General features: G+C 30.2%; 1 protein-coding gene across 1 annotated transcript in view; it reads left to right on the top strand.

Annotated features, from left to right (window-relative positions):
• The window catches only part of LOC113510786 (actin-binding Rho-activating protein-like), a 49,424-nt gene that overhangs the window by 632 nt on the left and 34,985 nt on the right, over positions 1-13,807 (top strand). The window lies entirely within an intron of this gene.

Raw genomic sequence — 13,807 nt, 5'->3', positions numbered from 1 at the left:
TACAACATATAACTGACCGAATTTTTAAGATGATATATGATATATTATTATAAGATATAATTATTCTATTCAATTCTTTGACTTCTTCGAATTCTTAAACACAATTTTATAATAAATATATTATAATAATAAACTTCAATTAAGTCTTGTAAATGTTATGTTACTTGTAATGTTAGCTACTTAATTTGGATAAGTAGCCGATAAAAATAAAAGAATATACTTTCAGAGTAGTTCCATAGAAAGTTTACCAAAATCAATTTAATGGTTCAGTTTTTACATCAAAATAGCTGGTTTTGCCACAATCGAAGTAATTTTTTTTTCATGGAACAAAATTTTAACTATTCTTTGTTTATTTTTGGGTACTAAATATACCGTACCTTATCCATACCACAGATATACTATATGCATATATAATATACGCATTTAGTATGAAAAAAATGTAATACTTCCACTGGGCTTATCTATTTGGAATATATCTCCCAAAATATACTAATCTAGTAACTTTATTATCCTGGTGCTGTAGTAAGATCATAATTTTGGTAGTTCAGCTCATTGATTCAAATTTAATGAGTAATTGGATTATAGATGGCGCATAGAGGTCTAAAAATGAATTAGGACTACTACGTTTTGATATGAAATTAATTTTATTAAACTTAAACCTATTAAATAGACATTTTGATTGCATAAAAGGCTACATTCAGCAAATACAATGCAATACCTTACATACGTGTAACTGTACTCCTGTTATGTGTATCTGTATACTGTAATTATATGTTTTCTCTCTTTTCCCCCGTACTAATACCCTAATGTTACTTTAAAAATCTTAGATATATATTTGGAATGTCTGGTTATATGTATACTTTTCTTATTCGTCTGTAGATAGAAGTATGGGTTTCAAAATAATTAAGGATTAGTATTGTAAATAGTATATAAGACTTATTGTGACATCTATTTGTTATCTGAAATAAAGAAAATAAAAATAAATAAAGCTCCTAATACATAGTTTATTACTAAAATTGTAATTTGGAAACAATTATTACAGAATAAGTGTAATATATTTTTAGTAAATTTAATTTTTAGTTACTGATACTTTTATTAGGCTTCAATTAACAACATTGTACACAAAAAAAACCATTATAGGTATCAAATAGGTATTGAAAATTGCTTTATATATAACCTATTTTAATACGTAAATATTCAATTATATATGTTTTTCAATATATTAAAATTACAGTCTTTGTTGCATAATGGTGTTTTTCGTTTAGTAGTTCTTGAATTTGACGTCAGGCAGGCGGCCGGTCGTAAAACTAAAAGCCAAGACCTTGGGTAATATGGATAAAAACATATTACGCCGACCCCAAATAATTGGGATAAGGACATGAAAATGATGATGAGATCTTATATTTGATTTTGGATTGGGCCAATTTAAGTATCGAAATGTTATAAATTGGCTATTTTTATTTGTATCTCAGAAATGTCGTTTTATGCATTATATAAATTAATAAATAACTTGTTTAGTCATTTTAATTGAATCTCTCTTCTGTTGGACACTCTTGACAGAGTGATCATGGTTTTCATGATTATAGTGGATTGTCGATGAGGCTCTTCTTCGCAATTAAGGTCCTCACAATGTGTCTCCATCTTTAATTGAATACTGTTATACAAATCTTCGTAAGACATTAAAAAAATTATTCAATTGTCATTGAAAACTAGTCCTGTGTAAAAGTAGATCGATGAGTAATCGTCTTTTGTATAAAGGGTAGAGATAAGAAAGAGAAGAATATATATATATAATAAGAAGAAGAGAAAATTTTTCTCCATGGATGAAAAGGTTAAAAAGTCTTCATAAGGTTTTAAAGTAGCGCTACAATAGCAAGTTGGTAAATTTTAAATAAAGTAAACAAAAAAAAACAAACATTTCACTCTTCAATGACGTACTTTCCAAAAGAAAACTCTTGTTGTAGGTTTCAAGAAATCTATAATAGTTAATGTTATGTTAAATACCATTGTTATTTTTTATTATACATTAATAAATAGTAAATAAAAATATTAAGTTATTTAACTCGGGGCATTTCACTACATTAACAATTATTAAATTCGTTTCATACCATTTTGGAGGGATTTGGAACTGTTATTTACAGCTTGCAAATGGACACTTTTGGTATTGTGAAGAGATTGTTAGTAATGCGGACTACTAGTCCCATTGCTAGCCATATACCATGTCAGGTCGACCTCCACGTGATCCCCCCCTGAGATACCACCGTGCTGAATTCCTGGTCTTTCAATCACGATGAGTTAACTGACCTGCCTTTTCATCTCATTGGTGCCCCGCCAGTGATTACCGTTAGCGCAGGCGGGGTTACCAGTCCATTGTCATCCATTAAAAAAAATTGTGTAGGTGAAGAATGCTGTATTCTCTATAAATACTTATCTACGCTTATTCGATGAGTAATACGTGAAGACGCTTTTATTTACCTATTATTCAAGAAAAGTGGAAAAATGCAAAGAAATACAAAGTCTCGCGATTTTGTTTGCATATTCGGGAAATATTTACCAACAGGAATATAAAGTAGCCTATATTCTTTTACATCTTTTATAGTAGATTTATATACCAAATTTTATAGTGATTAATTAAGTCGTTAGATGGTAAGAAGTAACAAAGAAACTCAATTATAATATTAGTAACAATTTTACCTATTCTTCAAAAACGTAGAAAATTCTTCGATAAATTTGCAATGTTCTTGCGTGAGCTCATGTTTTGATTCGAGAGTGTAGGACATAAGACGTAATATTGCTGTACACAAGTACAAAGTGCAAAGTTAGTTATTTCGATATAAAACCGAAACTACTAAATTGTTTTTGATGAAATTTCTATGGGATTAATCTGAAAGTGTATCGTTTCAGACAAAAAAGATTTACAGATTCGTTTATAAATGATGGAGTTCTGGGGTAATAAACATAAAATAAATACAGTCGATTTGAGAACCTCCTCTTTTTTTTTTAAGTTAGTTGAAAAATATTTTTATTTTTGGCCGAATAAATCGTTTTCAAAGCATTCTTGTATTCTATTATCTTATAATATGATTTATACGTTCTTTCTATTTAGGGAACGTAGTTATTTAATGTAATACTTTATTATAAGTTACTTCAGATAAAATGTAAATTAATTAAATTACTATTAATGCATACCACCTTTATAATAATTTCTTTAGTTCAATTTGGTAGCAAATTTTTATAATGAATTGAAGATTTCTTCACTGACTCGTAACTAATTCCATTATATTTCTAATAACAGGGTTACAAAGCCAGCAATGATGAAGAAATTCTTCTACTTACTCTGATCAGAGCCATTTTCGATCAAAGCATGTTCATGAACTTCTTGACAACTTATTAACTCGACTTTACAAAGGTCCTTCCTGTAATCCATTAATCTTGCCCATCCCTGTTAAATCTTGTCCTTTTACTGACATAGTTTAACAAGAAACTAGTCATGTTGTAATAACAAAACTATATTTTCCTACTAAACTACTCGATAGCAATATCCGCTTTCACTCAGATTGACAATTAATTAGATTTTTTTTTACAATATTATATATACCTACAAATTTTTTATATATTAAATTTCATAAATCTTTAAACTGCTTTCTAAATATAAGAATCGCAAATTTATTAGAGAATCATATAGAGATTTTCATTCCTTCCGTTACCATTCTGTATTCTGAAATCCTCATATTATTTTAACATGCAATTATATTAAAGTCGAGCAGCTTGATAAATATGGTATTAGTAGCTATATTATTCTTTTTACTCGCTATGCCCAGCAGTGGGTCGTTAATGAGCTGTTAAGATAATCTCGCTATAATACCACACTGATATTATAAATGAGAAATTTTGTTATTCAGTTACTCTTAAGGGGATGAACAGATTAGAATAAAGTTTGTGGGTAGATCATATTCAACACATAGGTTTTTTTTTTATACCACTGAGGTGGCAAACAAGCATACGGCCCACCTGATGGTAAGCGGTACCGTAGCCTATGAACGCCTACAATACCAAAGGTATTACGCGCGCGTTGCCAACCCTGAAGAAACCTCTTTACCCCCCTTTTGAAGAACCCCATGCTGTAGTCTCTTGGGAAAACCTCGGCAGGGAGCTCATTCAATAACCTGAGTGTTCGTGGGAGCAAGTATATTATATATACACATACTTTAGGTACGCGGACAAACCCGCAGGAAATAGCAAGTAAATGAATAACAACATATTCATAGTATTTTTTTTTATGGGTGATAATGGAATAGTAACCCCGCCTGCGCTAACGGTATACGCTGACGAGGCACCAGTGAGGGATGATAGATGGGAATGAAAAAACAGGTCAGTTAGCTCATCGTGATGAATACACCTGGAATTCAACACGGTGGTTTCCAGAAGGGACCATGTGGAGGTCGACCTGACAGGATATATTGCTAACAATGGGACTGGTATTTCGCATTACTAACAATCTCCTCCCCCTCCACTTATACTGTTTTTCATGGACAAAATCAGGCTACTTTTGTATTATAATATGAATATCTTTGGGTTAATTTTTATGTCGATCATGGAGACAAGGTTTAGAACAGCCAATATAAATATATATATATTTTGGTTTAAGAATTTCCGCTTCTTCTAGCCTTTTTCTTTTCTTAATCTGTCCCATGTAATTATTCCTCGGTCTTCCCCTTAATCTATTTTTCCTTCTACTATGCTCTTTAAAAAAAATCGTCATGTATGTAAGGTAGCCCAGCATCTTACCTCTTCTATTCTCTTTTGTTTTTGTTAATGTCCTTTTCTCATTCTCATCCAATTATTTATTTCACTCAATTATTTATTTACACGTTAGAAATTTTCTCATGTTATTTATAAAAGGAAATCATGTATCAAATCAAGACACAAATTCTTAAACAAAAGCTTCATGTGTTTCGAGCGTATATTGAATTTAAATATTTATACATTGTTACGTAGGTATTTAATAGAAACAATAAAGAGATGAGAACAATGATAGCATGAAAATTTATTTCAACTGTGAACATTTTCTCTTCAACATTTCTCATAGTTCATTTATTGTTTGCTTTCAAAGACATAACATTGAAATAATCTTCAAATTCAAATACTATATATTTAAGTACTTTACTTTGAATGATTTTTTTTTATAATCGGAATATTGAATCCTATCTTCCGAGAATGGTGCCAATAACATTGATAGTTTCTCTTTTCAAATAATTCACAAATTAATACGAAAATTTGGGTATAATAACAGCTATCATATTATACTCAACGAATTATATTTAGGTCAAATTAAAAAAACATGCTTATGACTATAATCCCTAAAGAATTATGAGAGACATTTAATATATCTGAGTAATGGTATAATATAGATTATTATAAAACGTAGAACAAAAATTAACTATATATAATAAAATTTTATAATCCTGAGCAGACCTCTGTTCTGAGTCTCTGTGAGCAACATGTAGGCAATAAAGAAAACTAGGGATATTGGAAATTTAGGAAAACTAAGCCCACGAACGAGTGCCGAAAAGGAACAAAGATGTATGAATATTGAATTTGGTAGGAAATAACATAAAGGGCACATTCTTACAACATGCAATTACAGTTGTATCCGTTTGCATTTTGATAGTATTTTGTTAAGAGAGAGACTGGCTGAAAGCTAGCCCTATACAGTTATACACTGCACTGAGACACTCATAGTATCATCTGAGCCGGTCGCTTTGCCTAATATGAGATACTTCTTATATATAATATATCGTATCTTCTGTTATAACTATGTGTTTTTCTGGCAATAAATATTTTCTATTGTATTCTAAAAAATATAAAGAATATTAATGGCTCGTGCTCCACGTGGCACTCATTCATGATTATGACAAATGGGCTAACCAACATTGCGCTCGACCATATTATAGGAAGCCCATAAGCCACTACGCATTTTGTTATATAGACGAACACTGTGAATTAATCAAACTGTTTAAAATTACATCAGACTACACCACAGTATTAACTTCCTAGAAAATCACTCATTCTAACGCTAGCGCATTTTATCATTCTTTCTTTAGACTTGGCAGCGTTTTTAATTACATTAATAGTTGTCAACAGTATATTGTACTGTTAGATATATAGATATGTTGCAAAGAAATGAGAATAGTATTAATTTTGCAATACCCAAGGGTACCTTGAATTCATAAATGTCGAATACTCTTATCTATTTCGTCTATTTACCAAGAAAATCTAGTAATTATGACAAAATACTAGCAAATTCTCAGTAGCTCAGAGAGCGTCTGAGATATTGTGTATATATACGTAGATTGCCTATACATTTACGTAATATTAATACTATAGATCATAATTTATAGACGACTAGTGATCCGCTCCGGATTCGCACCAATAAAAAATAAAAATGTAGCACGCAAAATAACGAAAGTTGATATCGCGCAATGTATCCACTAATTTTCGTTTTTAATTTTTACACGCTCTGTGCTTTGTGATCATCTCTCTCTGTAACAAGCTCTTAATATAAGTGTTATCTCTTATAATAAATCGCCTTTTAAATAAAAATCCTCTGCATTGTCTTATGTTCTGTTGGCTCCTTTTGAATAATAAAACTATCAATAGACAGATAGAAAACTACTCGTAATATGGCATATTTACATTAGATTTAGTAGGCAATTTTTTTGATACTTGGATTATAATATGGTAACTTTTATAGAAATCTCTAAATTTTAAAATATATATAGCCTATGTTACTCTGTTATGTATGTATATGTTCTGCTGTTAATGTAGCTTTCTATAGGTGAAAGTAATTTTAAAATCAGTTTAGTAGTTTTTGAGTTTATCTACCAAATATACAAAACATCAAATATCTCTTCTTTGTATTATTAATATTTATTTTATACCACTGAGGTGGCAAACAAGTATCCGGCCCAGCTAATAGTAAACGGTTCATTAAATAATCCGTAATCTATAAACGTCTGCAATACCATGGGCATTACGTGCGCGTTTCCGGCCCTGAAGAATTTTTTTTACCCCTTATATAGAACAGTATTGACGGACGTAGTTGTTGATGTTAATATCTGGTGAATTTATAACAATGACAATTTATAACAATCTGATTTAAATTTTACATATAATTCTACATTGGTACCCCACCAGTGTAAACCAATACCACATGCAAGGTTACATTTATATACAATCTAAAAAAAAAAACTATAAGGAAGTTTACGTGAAAGCAAAGCTACAAAGAAAAGTAGCAATGACTTTCTGTCTCATAAATGATAAAAATAGGTACCAGAAGTATCTTCAGAGGCTTCTCAAAACGTCACTCAATGTACTTTGACCGAGTTTGACGGTCCTTGTCCTAATTCCTACAAAGCGGAACGTGGATTCACAGGTTCAATTCCGTTTCCATCTACGAATGTGCCAATTATATTTAATACAGTAGATTGACCGAAAATATAAATAAGAAATCTAATATTGTAAAAGAGACAGTCGTGTCAAATTTGTAATTAGAGAAAATCGTGCCGTACCTACATTAATATATTATCACTATAGTAAAGAGGAAAGATTTGATTGTTTGTTCGTAATAGATACATTTATAAACTACTAAACCGTTATTAAAAATTCTTTCACCTGTAGAAAGCTATGGCCCAGTAGCGAGTAACATAGGCTATATACTGTTTTCGGAAATTCTATTCACCCGTATGAAGCCAGGGTATATCGCTAGTCATATATACAATTTTAACAGTGATTTTACTTATAATACTAATCATACCATAATGTCGCCCTTTGGTGACAAGAGTTTTTAGACTACTTTTATTATATACGAAGACTTCTAACTTTACGTACCATTTGAAGTAATATTACGAATATGTAGGTATATCTAGTATAATAAAATTATTATTATGATAGACTAGCGATCCGACCCGGCTTCGCATGAGTGGATAGATTTTCAAAAATCAATTTATAAAATAAAAAAAGTTTCAGACAATTCAAGTGATCGGTTATTTTATAGTACAATATATGTGATTCTATAGATTGCTATAACTTTTTTATTTATGAACCAATTGAAATAAAACAAACACTAAATATTAAGTGGAGCAAACCGCAACGCATTAGTGAAAACCGCATTTAAATCGGTTGAGCCGTTTCTGAGATTAGCGCGCACAAACAAACAGACAAAAATTCTAAGAATAATTGTTTTGGGTTCTATTGCGTTCATAAAGCCCCCCCTCCCTCCCCCTATAATAGTTTTTCGTATATATCTTCCATGTACAGACAGCGACCAGTTACAATTTTATTATATGTATTGATGATATTATAACAGATAAATATACAACTAGTAATATTAAAAACTAAAAAGCAAAACCAATAAAAATAATAATATTATAAACGTAGCAATAGTCTACTTAATCAATACTATTAATTCTACAACAAGAGACTCGTACTTAGCTGTGTTTTTTTTTATATTATGGCTTCACCTACAGTATTGAAAGAGAAGATAAATGCGAAACAAAACACTGAAGCTACGAGTAAGTTACCTGTCAAGTGACTTAAAAGAGGAAATGTCACTATTATCATAGTCTCTCTTATAAGAAGTGACCAGTGCCCAGCAGTGAGACGTTTAATGGGTTCTTAAGGTCTATTAATGTTTATTTCTGGATTTTCAACCGACTTAGAAAAGAAGGAAGTATTTTGTTTGTAACTTTTATGTTTGTTACTTCGTAACTACGTCAGTTATAAACCGATTTGGAAAATTCACACATAGAAATTTTATCAAAATTATTTCAATAGTTTTTAAATTAAAATAACTGAATTTGCTACAATTCAAATCGGTTTTTTTTTAACACAATCTTATATTATTTCCACAAAAAACTCTATTCAATTTTACCTATCAGGGCATTAAGATTTTGCATCATGGTACGTGAAAATGCTTTATATATTTCAATCCATTTGGCAATTATCTAACCTAATTATTTTCAAGTATCTTTACCAATGTTATAAATTTACTTGTGCATCAGTTACACTTTAGACGTAAAGACAACAACAAGACCACGAAAATGTAAAAAAAGATTGTGAATAGTACAGATTAAGAATAGTATAGTGACTCAGATGAATTACTACAAATATAGTACCGTGAGTAATTTCTACAGTAAACAATACAACATTTATTTCATATTGACAAATCAATCTTTTAAGTCTTTTATTTTCAATAATTTGGACAAATAGCGACCAAGATATTGAACAAAGATGTTAAATTAAGCAAAATATTGCAATAGAAATGTATATTTTTCATTTTGATTAGTGATGAATTATTATTGTTTATGTTTTGAATAAAATATTTCACAAGCCGACCTGTTATAGTTGAATGTCGGCGTCTTATGGCTGTGTGCCAAGTTTTTTTCTCAAATCCGCAACACGATATCATTTTGATAGCCAGAAAACGTTTTAATGATCACTAACCGCGTTCAATGTAATTATCCACTTTTGGCATACACTAGTTATTTGAGTTTTAATTACAGACGAAGAAACTTATATATCATTGCATAGACTACATCACTAAATCTAAATATCTACATTATAAAATTGAGAAGTATCTACATTACATGTTTTATGTGAAAATGTGCTGCATCTGTGACTGCGGAAGCTAAATATAGACACGGAGGGCAAATTAGATTTGTGGTGATTGTGACATTTGCTTACTGCGCGATTTCTTTAATAATTAACACATAACAAATTGTAAAGCATATAAATTTCAGGCGGGGAGAGCACCTTCCCCTACTAGCCCCCCTTCCCTGGATACGCCCATGAAAATAATTTTCTTATAACATCTAAATAATAGATTCCAAGCCAGTCATTAATCAAGTCAGTCTATTACGTCATCACAAAAGAATGTCTGATAATATAATTATCGTTCTCTTCTCTTTAAAACCGATTAAAAACATTGCTTATATTTAAATTCTACTCGTGTTATAATTGAAGTCGGTGATTGCAATTTTAAACTATGTAACGAGAAACGATAACTAAATTAACACCTCGAACAACAAAAATAAACAACTAATTTTATCACCTCTTGATTTTACAGGAATGTTCTTTACATTCCTGTAAAATATCCAAACGCGTAGACGGAAGGCTGACTCACGCGCACGTCGAAAGACCAATCATTCAAACCTAACGAGCGAACAAGGCCGACGTAGGCGCGGGGCCAAAGCGCATTGCTTATGACTCTGTCATTCACCCAGGAAAATGACAAATGCTCGGATATTTTCGAACGTTACATGTGTTTGTTGTGCACAACATTTCATATTTAGCAACTGAGTTCGAAAACAAGGAGGTTCTTTGTACGACTGCATGTGTGCATTTGTATAATATAATAATAATAAATTTGTATAAAGTATAATAATAAATGCAACACAAACACGCAAATTGCTTAATCTTCAAGCTGGGACAATTTGTAGTATGAGGAACTAGGCAACAGACACCTAGAGGATACCAATACCGTATAGTAATGCCGTCCTGTACCATACTATAATAAAAAATTCCTAGATTATATAAATATACAGATGCTTCGCCAAATATAGGTCAACTTTTGATCCATGTATACGTGAATAGAGTTGCCATAATGTACATTTATTACTCAGTATATGAATTTATATTTTATCGATAAAATTAAAAATAAAAAACAACGCAAAATTCTTATATTTGAAAGAACATATTATTATCAAAAATCATCATCATCGAATTGCAAAGATTTTCATATATAATAAATAATGTTTTAATTTAATTTATGCATTCGTTTCATTTATGGTTTGCGTAAGTTTGATCATGTCTCCAAATATCGAAAAGAATTGAAATGGTTACCTTCACGTTTTCGATTGAATGTCCATATACTGACGCTTCTTTACAATATCTTGCATAATCCCTCCATTCCTTGTTATCTCCGCGAGCGTTATGAATATTTATATTCAAGAGATAAACCACTTCGCCCTCAGACACGATTACTTCTAAGAACTCCAACATCATACTCAGGCTTTTGGGAATTCCTTTACAGTTATATCCATTCGACTATGGAATAGTCTGCCATCCGAAATAAGGGAATCGGCAAGTATAGGCATGTTTAAGCGTCGTCTAAGAGAGCATTACTTATCACTATGCTGACGTATTATGTATATGTGTATGTATATTTATATATGTTTATATGTGTATATATATGTATGTGTATATGTATGTTTGTGTAAATATATGTGTATGTTTACAGGGTATTTTATGTAATTTATAATGTGTAGTTTGTATTATTCTTTGTGTATACATAACTTATGCATGCAATATATGCAGATCGTATGACTGCCTATTTTTATTTATAAAATAACACATTAACATGGAAAGGTTTTGCTGGAAGAAATCTCTTATTAGAGATAAGCTCGCCTTTGTACATTATGTTTATAATGAATTGTAATTACCAGTATGTTTTGTGTACAATAAAGAATAAAAAAGAATGTTCAACTGAAATAGTTGCAACTGAACACGTGAGCATTTAGTCAAATCATTGTATTATATTTATAATATATGTATTTAAATATGAATGCCTAATACAAAGAAACTTTGCAGGTCTTACTCGAGTTATAAATATTTTGTCATTCTAATTCTTGGTTTAATAAAAACAAAAACAGAATAAATAAATATAATAAATGTATGCCTTTGCAAAATGTGAACTTATTCTAGAGTTTTTTTTTTATTTCACAAATATAATTTAGGCTTTGTGAAAAAACCACTTAGAGGGAGACTTTGCACAAGTCATTTGCAGGTATCCAGTACCTAATTTTTTTTTACTCTCATTTTATTTTACTGCATTGAATCTGTATTGGTATGGAAGTGAAATTACATAGAACAGAGGCATCATATTATTATTTTATTTTATTTAAACTTTATTGCACAGTGAAATTGTATATACATTTGGCGGACCTTAGAAAGACACCACATATTATATGATGCCAATAATAAAATTAATCGATTTATTCATGATTTCGCAAATATAGCTTGTCACAAATTTAATATAAGTGTTTCTGACAGATAAATTTGAATTATATACAACTTCTTTTATTATCCAATGACCTTAAATAGAGTTCATCGTTTGAAGCTATACTCGTATATTGAAATAAATCTATTGCTTACAAAATATGATAATACGTAACCAATTTTTATGCTATTGATATGCATGCATATATGCATGCATGCATAAATGATTCTTATACACTCATGCGGTACAAATTAGCATTATAAGAGACAACTTAAGATTGTGTTAAAAAAAACAAACTTCTATTGTAGCAAACTGCTGAACCGATTTTGATAAAGTTTCTATGGGACTAATCTGAAAGTAAAAAAAAAGATAAAAAAACAATTTTCCTAATCAGTTTGTAAGTGACAGATTTATAAGGTAACAAATAATAAAAAAAAAAACAATTAAATTAAAAACCTGCTTTTTTAAGTCCCATGAAAATTAAAAATGAAAGGAGATAGAATGGATTATGTCTTGTTTAAGAAGTTCGTAGAATTACTTACTGTAACTGATAAGTGAGAGAGAGCCTCTTAGTGGATTTAAATATAAAAAAAAAGTCAATTATTCATAATGAAACAAACAAAAGTATGTGGAAAAAGGCTGGATTTGTATCTATTAGAAACATGGAATAGTAATTCAATAAATTAAAATTATTCAATATGTATTTATTATTATGTTTTTTGATGTGCTCTAAGTAATATAACAAGATCTGTTAACCTTGATTTTGATAATATTTCATATTTATAATATTACAATGATAATTATAATATATTTATATTAAAAATTTTACTTTGTTTTTGAATAGGCTGTCTATGTATATTATATATCAATATTACATATATCAATTGTAATAACAAATAATGGCCATTAAAATGTTATTGTAAATAAATGTATTTGAATTAATATCATTCCTTTTATATTTATTGAATGGCATATTGAATTGGATATTTATTATTCATATAATTGTTTGATAACATTAAGTTAATACAATACAAGTGGATTTTAAAGGGTATTTATTGCAAAGCAATAGAAACTTTGTTACATACTGTCTTGTAAACTAACGACTTACTAGTACCCACGAATACAAAAGAAACATTTACGGTTCATAAGAAATGATATTGGAATGATAACACCGTCTGCACTATCGATATACGCTGGCAGAGTGACACGGAGAACTTTCTTCATTACGAACAATCCCTCTCCCTCCAAAAACCTATGGTAGTTTTCATAATCACGGAACATTTATCCTACTACGTAACAGGGCATTGCATGCTGATAAGACGCTATTCACAAGAGCGCTACGACTGCTCAATGAGGTAGTTGCAAGTTCACAACTAGCCCTCTAGACAAGTGGCAAGCGAATTCGTCAATGGAATCGACATCGCTAGCGAGTCCGTAAATTGGAATAAGTCATCTAGCGTTGCTTTCTCATTCTATCTCACGGACTCGCTAGCGATGTCGATTCCATCGATGAATTCGCTTGCCACTTGTCTAGAGGTCCTGGACTTTTTACACTGTACTGCCACAGAGTTTGGCAGAGCGATAATAAATTACGTAAAACTGCAATTTTAATGTTTATTTATTGTATAAACTAATTACAGTATTTTTTTCTATTAACGTATTATTTGTGTTATTAATGTTATATGGTTTTTTGGTGAGTACATTGGTAAATCTGTAAAGCTTACCAAAGATTTGTATAGAAAATTAAAT

This window comes from Galleria mellonella, unplaced genomic scaffold, assembly GCF_026898425.1.
Source record: "Galleria mellonella isolate WM207_F2 unplaced genomic scaffold, CSIRO_AGI_GalMel_v1 utg905, whole genome shotgun sequence".
In the NCBI taxonomy this organism is placed as follows: domain Eukaryota; kingdom Metazoa; phylum Arthropoda; class Insecta; order Lepidoptera; family Pyralidae; genus Galleria; species Galleria mellonella.
This window is presented reverse-complemented; position numbering and strand designations above follow the sequence as displayed.